The following is a 10,423-nucleotide window of genomic DNA, read 5'->3' as shown; positions in this document are numbered from 1 at the left end:
TATAAAAACCTTTCTGGTGTCATTACTCAGAAATAGGGTTGAAGATGAACCTGTGGAGTTGAAATAATCAAGAATTCAGACCCAAGCATAGCATTTACAGTTTATGTAGACCACAGGGAAATGTTTTAAAATGCATAATTCATTTTTAAAAAGCAAAATATCACTCCTTTAAGAAAGGTTAAATGAAGAGAAAAATTAATTTGGGAACTGTCACAGAATTAGCATTAGGTCTTTATTGGCTGAACTTACAAATGAGGGTTTCTTTTTAAAGCCTTGGATGCAAATTTATCAGGTAAAGAAGATGACAAAAATGCAAACCCCCCCAGGGCGGTCTGGAGGCATGATAACCCCAGGAAGAGTACACGTTAAATGTCTGCTTTCAGCTTGTACTGCAGGATATCATGGGTAAAGTAGCACTAAAATTACTGTCATGCCACTGCTACAAAAGCACTACCGTGAAAATGATGCTATTTTCTCAAATAGTGGCTGAAGCCATTATTTACCTGAGCTGCAGAAAGTACCAGTTCTTTATTTGAAGGATGCTGGTATTAAAGTCAGATCTTGACTTCAAATGTCCTCAATTAACCCATAAAGACCCAAACATCCACTGGCGACCAAAACCATCCATTGGTCTTAAATTATTAATATCTGTTCATCCATTAATCCTAACAATACATGTAAATAATTGGTGTAAAATACAGTTTGCCATCTTTTCATGGCCATCATATATGACCCATTTGGATGTTCAGAGGCTCTGTAGTTACCGTGGAAACACTGTCATTTTCTACAACATTGATTCACCAGTGAAACCCATGAAGCTGGATTAGTGACAGTGGATGGACACACTTAGTTTCTCTTTAGTTAATGATGTATGTGACTGAAAAAGTCTTTTCTTCAGTTCTGTTTTTAATTATAACCCTTAACTTTAATCTGAGCCTTTATCAACATCTACATGATCTGTGAATTAAATATAGGAAAATACCTGATTTTGACTGAAAAAATCCAAAATAGAGGAAAATAATATAATAAATGGTGATAAATCACTTAAGAAAGGTTAAATATAGAGAAAAAAAGAATTTGGGAACTGACACAAAAGTAACAATGGGTCCTTAGATTAGATAGGTTAGATGACTTAAAATGGCATTATGACAGAGTTAACTTAAATATGTTGTTGTGATTATGTGGTTCAGTCCATTGTTGTTTATGTCTTATGGCTGGAAAACTCAGTGTTAACAGATAAAGGTGATGAAGCAGCTTTTTTAACACTGCTATCCAGGATCACTAGTGTCAGTTTTAGTGAAGTCGATAAACCCCAAGGGAGACTCAAGACAACAGCTGGCGTTACGGAGGTTGGCTGCTGGCCAGGCTCTACAAAGTTTGAGTCACACGGACAAACTTGGAAATGGTGAACTTGAGTACAAAATGTGACTTGTACTCAGTTTATGAGGGTTATCAACATGTCCTTTAATCTTAGACCCACTTAGTGGAACTGACCTCAAGGCTATCTGGTGAACACCTAGATCTAGGCTCTACATTTGCTCTTTTAAAGTTGGCTAGCATGGACACAAAAACTTTAAATACAGTCAAACATTGTCACAACATAAAAATAAAAATATGACAAAGATATCAAGTGCAAAGTTTAACGCATAAAGACCCAAACATCCCCCGGCAACCAAAACCATCTACGGATCTGAACTGTTTAATACCTGTTGATCCACTAATCCTATTAATCCATGTAAATAATTGGTGTAAAATACAGTTTGTCATCTTTTCATGGTCATTAGATATGACCCATTTGGACGTTCAGAGGCTTCATAGTGAACGTGGAAACACCAACATCTTCTACAACACTGATTCACCAGTAAAACCCATGGAGTTGGATCAATGACAGTGGATGGACACTTGTTCTTATGTTCAGTTAATGATATATTTTACTGAAAGTCACTTTCTTCAGTTTTCTCTGTTTTTTGATATAACCAGCAATTTTAATCTGAGCTTTAATGAACATCTACATCAGTTGTTCTCAGACTTTTTACAGTGGAGTACCCCCTGAAATATACTTTAGCCAAGTACCCCAAACTCTCGCTTCAGCATTTTTGATTGGCACAGCAACAAATTTTGCCTAATGTTTTTTTCAAATGTGTCTTTTTACAAAGGTTATATAAAAAGGAGCACCTTTTTTAAAAAAAATGTTGTGTGCAAAATATAAACTAAAAAGTGCCATCTTTCATTGATAAGAAAAATAAATTGGTCATTAATTAATAAATAAACCTTTCATCAACAAAATAATTACTTTGCTACTCAAATTCATTTTGGATAATATAAAATAGAAATGTTCTTAAAATATTACAAAATCTTAAACAATATGATTAACAATAAAACCATTAAATGACTATTTATTGCGTTTTATATTTAAGCATTAATTCTCATTTATTTTGTATTCAATACATGATGACTTGATGTATTTTTCCCAAAAAAATTTCAAGTACCCCGGGCTTCTTCCAAGTATCCCTGGGGGTACATGTACCCCACAGGAAAATACCTGATTTATACTAATAAAATACAAAACAGAGAAGATAATATTTTAAATAAATCATAAATCACTTAAAAAGGGGTCATATTTTGCTAAACCCACTTTTATTCGTCTTTGGTTCATTTGTGTATTTGGACCCTAACAGTTCAAAAAGTTTGAATTTGAACCCTCCAGGTGCTGCAAAGCTATCTTTATATTCATTTTGGCAAAATTCAAGTGGATTTCTACAACCAGTTTGAATTCCTGCTTAATTTGTTACGTTTATAACTAGTTACGTCACAAAATTTGCACATATAAGGTCAAGACTTCCGACAAACATTTCTCCGAGTATGACATAATTGTGTGTCAGCAGCAGCAGTTGTAGTCCATACTAAAAATATGTCCAAACTTCGAGCTGATGACCTAAAATGTTCAGGTGTTGGTTGTATTAATGAACACAAGTGGCTGAAAGGGGAAAGAGCAGCACAGGCGACAACCTAGAGGGGGTGGGCATGGAAGTGGCTCATGCTCATTTGCATTTAAAGGGCCAGCGCTCAAAATGACCCAATAAAAACAAGTTTGCAACCCCCTTTTGGGTCCCGACCCTCTAGTTGAGAATCACTGGTTTAAACCAATACATGAGACATTTGGCAGAATGAGTCACATGGTCCTCACTGTGCAGCTAATTTAAGCCGTTCGCATTTCGTTCACCCTGAGCTGCGAGGCACATTCTACTTATAGTGGCATAAAAATAAAAAAAAAACAATGTGAGCAGACAGACAGCTGTGTGTTGCCGCAGCAGGACTCCATCTAGGAAAGGAACTGTTGAAAGCCATTTTTTCTTTAGTTTTGATATAATAACGTTTGAATTTACGGACTTTTGTGGGCATCTAAATTAAGTATGGAAATGAAATATAGGAAAATACATGATTTACAGTGAAAAAATAAAATACAGAGGATAATATTATAATAAATGGTGATCAATCACTTAAAAAGGGGTCATATTTAGCTAAACCCACTTTTAATCGTCTTTGGTTCATTTGTGTATTTGGACCCTAACAGTTCAAAAAGTTTGAATTTGAACCCTCCAGGTGCTGCAAAGCTATCTTTATATTTATTTTGGCAAAATTCAAGTGGATTTCTACAACCAGTTTGAATTCCTGCTTAATTTATTACGTTTATAACTAGTTACGAAATTTGCACATATAAGGTCAAGACTTCCGACAAACATTTCTCCGAGTATGCCATAATTGTGTGTCAGCAGCAGCAGTTGTAGTCCATACTAAAAATATGTCCAAACTTCGAGCTGATGACCTAAAATGTTCAGGTGTTGGTTGTATTAATGAACACAAGTGGCTGAAAGGGGAAAGAGCAGCACAGGCGACAACCTAGAGGGGGTGGGCATGGAAGTGGCTCATGCTCATTTGCATTTAAAGGGCCAGCGCTCAAAATGACCCAATAAAAACAGGTTTGCGACTCCTTTTTGGGTCCCGACCCTCTAGTTGAGAATCACTGGTTTAAACCAATACATGAGACATTTGGCAGAATGAGTCACATGGTCCTCACTGTGCAGCTACTTTAAGCCGTTGGTATTTCGTTCCCCCTGAGCTGCGAGGCACATTCTACTTATAGTGGCATAAAAATAAAAAAAAAACAATGTGAGCAGACAGACAGCTGTGTGTTGCCGCAGCAGGACTCCATCTAGGAAAGGAACTGTTGAAAGCCATTTTTTCTTTAGTTTTGATATAATAACGTTTGAATTTACGGACTTTTGTGGGCATCTAAATTAAGTATGGAAATGAAATATAGGAAAATACATGATTTACAGTGAAAAAATAAAATACAGAGGATAATATTATAATAAATGGTGATCAATCACTTAAAAAGGGGTCATATTTAGCTAAACCCACTTTTAATCGTCTGGTTCATTTGTGTATTTGGACCCTAACAGTTCAAAAAGTTTGAATTTGAACCCTCCAGGTGCTGCAAAGCTATCTTTATATTTATTTTGGCAAAATTCAAGTGGATTTCTACAACCAGTTTGAATTCCTGCTTAATTTATTACGTTTATAACTAGTTACGAAATTTGCACATATAAGGTCAAGACTTCCGACAAACATTTCTCCGAGTATGACATAATTGTGTGTCAGCAGCAGCAGTTGTAGTCCATACTAAAAATATGTCCAAACTTCGAGCTGATTACCTAAAATGTTCAGGTGTTGGTTGTATTAATGAACACAAGTGGCTGAAAGGGGAAAGAGCAGCACAGGCGACAACCTAGAGGGGGTGGGCATGGAAGTGGCTCATGCTCATTTGCATTTAAAGGGCCAGCACTCAAAATGACCCAATAAAAACAGGTTTGCGACCCCTTTTTGGGTCCCGACCCTCTAGTTGAGAATCACTGGTTTAAACCAATACATGAGACATTTGGCAGAATGAGTCACATGGTCCTCACTGTGCAGCTACTTTAAGCCGTTCGTATTTCGTTCCCCCTGAGCTGCGAGGCACATTCTACTTATAGTGGCATAAAAAAAAAAAAACACAACGTGAGCAGACAGACAGCTGTGTGTTGCCGCAGCAGGACTCCATCTAGGAAAGGAACTGTTGAAAGCACCGTTGCCCTCATTCTGTTATAAGCAGTGAGAGATACATGCTGCCGGCATTGGAATGCTAATTCAAATCTAAGGAGCATGGATCTCTCCCGTGTCTGTGCAGAGCCACCCGCTGATGGTCATTTGCATATTTTTTTTTTTAGCTGTGATTTCTGACGTGGAATTAGATCGACTGTACTATGGAACATCTGTGTGCTACATGAAGTGAGATCCAGATTGCATAATGGCTTGTAAATGTCACTGTTGACTCCCTGATAGCCTTAACGCACCAAACCTAACCCCACGCCGTAGATGACATACATGCCATGTTGGACAAACGACGCCATTTATGAAATGACAGTCGAGATACAAGGATTCACAGGCAGTTACAGGGTGCTCTATCAGAGAGTTACCGATCTGGGGAGATCGTAATGTTCTTTCCCTTTTCCCACTTTTTGCAAGGAGATGACAATAAGATCATGTTAATTAATTTCTCCTATGTGCGGCTATAATGTGGTGTCATCTGTTCAGTGATATTGCCGTTCTGACAGCGGGGCTATCAGGCCGTGGACAAATCTCTCTGACATACCACAGGGAACTAATGATGTTCCTCTTTCTAACTAGCTGTCATATCCCATTCTCTTGTTCACCACATGACTGATTTTATCCTTTTTTGCAGGTTCAATTGAGTATTTAAAGGTCGAATTGTATATTCTGAAGAACAGAAATGGGAGAAATCAGTGGTAAATGTCAGACTGGAGCTATCAGATTTTCTAATCAGCCAATACAGATCTTGATAGCGCAGGCCCATTTTTCAGGCGTAATGAAATATTTTTTTGGTCGAACCCTACCTGTGCTCTTCGTCGCTTATTGATTCATCTGACAGTCGAATAAAAACCCTATGATTTGCTTATCAGTTATAGACTACGACATCATCTGTAATTCACGAAAAAGCCTGGAAATGAAAACAGCTTAACGATATTGTGTTAAGCCATCAAAGCGTCCTCCAAAAACACCTGGAACTACGTGGATGAACTGCATCGTTCTTCACCTGGACTTTTTCCTTAGGTGTCTGGTTGCACACTGCATTCTAATTTTTATTATTTTTTAACCTGCCACCCCCCCTTGGAGGACAACTTTGTTTTTAATCACAATCTCAAACTTTATATTCACATGTTCATCCATTCCTTGCTTGTATACATATACATAGAGGGAGGACTCATATAGACCAAAGTGTACAGGGACAGGACGAGACAAGACAGTGGGACAAAACAGACATAAGACAGGACAGTAGGACAAGCCATTTAAGTGGCTGCTGTTGAAAATATAACTAAACATGTGAAAGACATGACAATGAGTAAGACAAGACAAAAACAGATACTAATTATGCCGTGTTTCCACTATGTGGAGCCGGCTCGACTCGGGTACCGGGTCCTATTTCTGGAGACAGTTTCCATTACAGGATACTACAGACTTAGGAGTACCTGGACGTCATAGCGATGCGGCACGTTACTTCCGTGCTCAGAGAGTTGCTGATAAACTCGCTCGCTGCGTGTTGTCTCATCAAGCTCATGCTGAATTTTTATGTCTGAACCTCCTCAACAAACCATGGTGTAGTTTTGCGGGCTGTCAACAAGTGGATTGGCCTACTGCTGTCAAGCCTGCAACCAGACGTTAGTCTGGTTTTGTCTGTCTTTCATGTTGTTTGTCACTTCCTGTTTTATTTGTTAACTTTCCCTCATGTGTCTTGTCTGTTGTCTTTACTTCCCTTTCCTGATCGTGTTCACCTTTCCCGATTGCCCGACTCCGCCCTGATTTGTGCCACCTGTGTCTCGTTGTCTTCCCTCCCTTTTGTGTATTTAAGTCCTGTCCCCCAGTCAGTCGCCAGTTTGTAATCTCTCGTAGTTACTTACCAGCGTTCTGATCTTGTCTGTTCGATCTCGATTTTTGCCTTTTTGCCTGCTCCCTGTCGGTTTTGTCTGCCTCATCTGTCTTCCTGGTTTTGACCGCCTTGCCTGACTTATTGGTACGTGAGTTTGTCTATCCCTTATGTCCTGTTGCCCGTCTGTTAGCTTACCCGTGCATGACCTGTTTCCGTCCCTGACCTCCCTCTGCTTTTCCCTAGTCGGGAAACCAGCTCCGGTAACTGAGCTGAGCAAAGGGTTCACGTCCTCAGCCCGTAGGATGGATCCGAAGAGGATTTCTCCATCCATTATCCTCAAGATTGTGTCACTCATTATCATTACCTATTTGTTTGTATATCCAGTGACAAATAAATCCCTTGAACTTTATTTTCCGCCTCTGTGTTCTGCATTTGGATTCTGTGCCTGTACTAGTAGCATCACAAATGCTGTATTTACTGTAAACTTCTGCATCTGTTTTTTGTAAAATGGCAGGTCAGTGGTCTACAGTGTTTACACATCACGTTTTAGTATCTGGTCCCCAGTCCTGGAACCTCAGTGGAGGTGAGACCAAAAAACTAGTACCTGGTACCAGATTCCAGGACCTTTTTTGTAATGGAAACGCAAAAAGGTCAAGTCGAGCCGATACCACGTAGTGGAAGCGGGGCATTAGACCTGCTGTCTGAATGTAGTCTAAGTGGAATTCAAATGAATGGGGGGAAAATGGAGATGTTGACTCCTCAGAGGTCACAACCAAACTGAACATTGAATGTCAGCTTCCTTATATCCAAACCCACTCAGGACAATTACCCTCAGGTGTTGTGGAACTTCAGGTGTGTGTTGAGGGGATCAAACACAGAGGGGTTCTACTGCTGGGGTGTTGCGTGATGGTGGTTCGGTTTAGGTTTTTCAGTGAAATGTGTTCTAAAAGGGGGAAGAGAGAAGGAGAGAGCAGAAGGGGGAGAAGAAAGTGGTGAAGACCCCCACAGGAGAACACCAACAACAACAGAAAAGCATTCAGAGCGCAGACCTCCGCCAAGGCAGATGAGTCACCCCCCCACCCACCCCCACCCCATTTGTTCCTTGTGCCAGTATCAAAATTTCCTGAAAATTTCATCAAAAGCCTTCTATAACTTTTTGACTTATCTTGCTAACAAACACCCCCCCGATCACCAACAAAATTTATTAATTTGTTCCTTGTGCCAGTATCAACATTTCCTGAAAATTTCACCCAAATCCATCCATAACTTTGAGTTATCTCGCTAACAAACGGACAAACCCTGATGAAAACATAACCTCCTTGGTGGAGATAACAACCATGATGATAACCACAATGGCAACAATGACCAAAACAAGAACCGGCCAAACTGGGCAGAGGGAAGAGACGAAAAAAAAAAGGGAAATTTCAATAAATAAGATAAATAAGACCTGCCAAACAATAAATACAGGAGAAGAAAACATGAACAGAATACCACAAACGACAGCACAAAAATGAAAACAGCTCAACAACACTGTATTAAACCATCAAAGCGTCCTCTAATACACCTGGAGCTAGTTTGTGTTTCTACGTGGATAAACTGCATCGTTCTTCACCCAGACTTTTTTCTTAGGTGTCTGGTTGCACACTGCATTCTAATACCAACACTGACATCTACTATTTAGTATGCTAGAAAAGAAATACGGATGTCCCAATACACAAACGCAGTATGCCGGGATGTCCTGTCGTATTTTGCAGTATGCGAGCCAGCATGCTGTTGTGGTTATTCCCACCCATAATCATCTGAGCAGTAGCAGATACACTAACTCAGCTGTCGAGAGTGTGAAGCTGTAGCCGCATTCAAAATCCCTTTACTACATTTTACATACTTTTACTTCAAATATACATTACTTTAAATTTCATGCAACAGACTGTGACGGATGTATGAGTAAGAGGTTCAAGGCACAATGTTATGATGGAGTAGTATGGCCCAATTATATACAGACTGAGTGCAACATTATGTACTTTGTGAGGGCAGCTTCAATAAAAAAAAAAAAATGTACAGAGAAGAAGTGTGTGATTTGGAAAAGCTTGTGTTTTGTGTAAATCAAATGACTGAAGTAGAGACTGGTTTGACTAATAAGTGTTTATATGTAGTACAGATATATTAAGCTCTCAACAGCAGGGGGACGTTGTGTACAAGTGGTGGGCGATACTGCAAGATTTGGTATCGATCCAATACCAAGTAAATACAGGGCCAGTATTGCCGATACCAATATCGATACAGACAGATTTATCATCTGCTCCGAGTAAAAAAAAAAAAAATTTCTCTTGTCACGGCTGTAAAAAACACACTCCAATGCATAAAAAAAAGACAGTACAACAGATAAAAACAAGCAAAAACACAGTAGTTTATTTTATATTAATTAAGATGACATGGCTAAATGTTTCGATAAGTTAAGTGTTTGTGATTTTTCATTTAGATCATCAACTAGTTAAAACCCAAGACAGAATTTGTGCAAAGTTTTCAGTAAAAAAAATAAAAAATTGCGGTGCAATATTTACAAGAAATAAAAGATTTAAAACTTTTCCCTCTTCAGTGCAAGAGTAATTATATTCAATCAAATCTGAGACATATTTTACTCATTTTTGTTTGAATTTGTTTCAATTCCAGTAAATGTATTCATTTAAATAAATAAGGTGATGAATATTATTTTGAGGTCTGGTACACAGGAAAAATTACTGAAGATTTTTTACAAAGTCAAAAGTGTTTTCCTCAAAAAAAGAGTAAAATTTGGCTGCATATTGAGTAAATCTGGCTCTATATTGAATAAATGTGTCTCCAGAATAAGTTTGGCTCTGTAGAGTAAATTTGGCTCTATAGAGTAGATCTGGCCTTATGTTGAGTAAATCTGGCTCTATATTGAGTAAATTTGGCCTTATGTTGAGTAAGTTTGGTTCTGTAGAGTAAATTTGGCTCTACAGAGTAAATTTGGCCTTACGTTGAGTAAATCTGGCTCCATATTGAGTAAATCTGGCTATAGAGAAAGTTTGGCTCTGTATTAAGTAAATGTGGCTCTATATTGACTAAATTTGGCTCTAGACAGTAAATTTGGCCTTTTGTTGAGTAAATTTGGCTCTGTAGCATAAATTTTACCTTATGTTGAGTACATTTGGCTCTATAGAGTACATTTGGCTCTATAGAGTAAATTTGGCCTTATGTTGAGTAACTTTGGCTCTGTATTGAGTAAATTTGGCTCCAGAGTAAATGTGGCCCTGTATTGAGTAAATGTGGCCCTGTATTGAGTAAATGTGGCCCTGTATTGAGTAAATGTGGCCCTATATTGAGTAAATATGGCCCTATATTGAGTAAATATGGCCTTACTGAGTAAATTTGGCTTCATATTGAGGAAATTTGGCTCTATAGAGTAAATTTGGCCTT

General features: G+C 38.5%; 1 long non-coding RNA gene across 1 annotated transcript; it reads right to left on the bottom strand.

The window, feature by feature from the left end:
- Positions 1-1,541: 1,541 nt before the first annotated feature.
- LOC115411543 (uncharacterized) lies at positions 1,542-9,699 on the bottom strand. Its single transcript, XR_003934232.1, has 3 exons — positions 9,547-9,699; positions 5,298-5,301; positions 1,542-1,553 (listed from the first exon to the last, which is right to left on the bottom strand). It is a non-coding gene; the product is annotated as an uncharacterized LOC115411543 (long non-coding RNA).
- Positions 9,700-10,423: the final 724 nt, after the last annotated feature.

Source organism: Sphaeramia orbicularis, chromosome 20 (genome assembly GCF_902148855.1).
Source record: "Sphaeramia orbicularis chromosome 20, fSphaOr1.1, whole genome shotgun sequence".
Classification (NCBI taxonomy): Eukaryota; Metazoa; Chordata; class Actinopteri; order Kurtiformes; family Apogonidae; genus Sphaeramia; species Sphaeramia orbicularis.
Note: the sequence above shows the minus strand (reverse complement) of the source record. Positions and strands in the feature narration are given on the sequence as shown.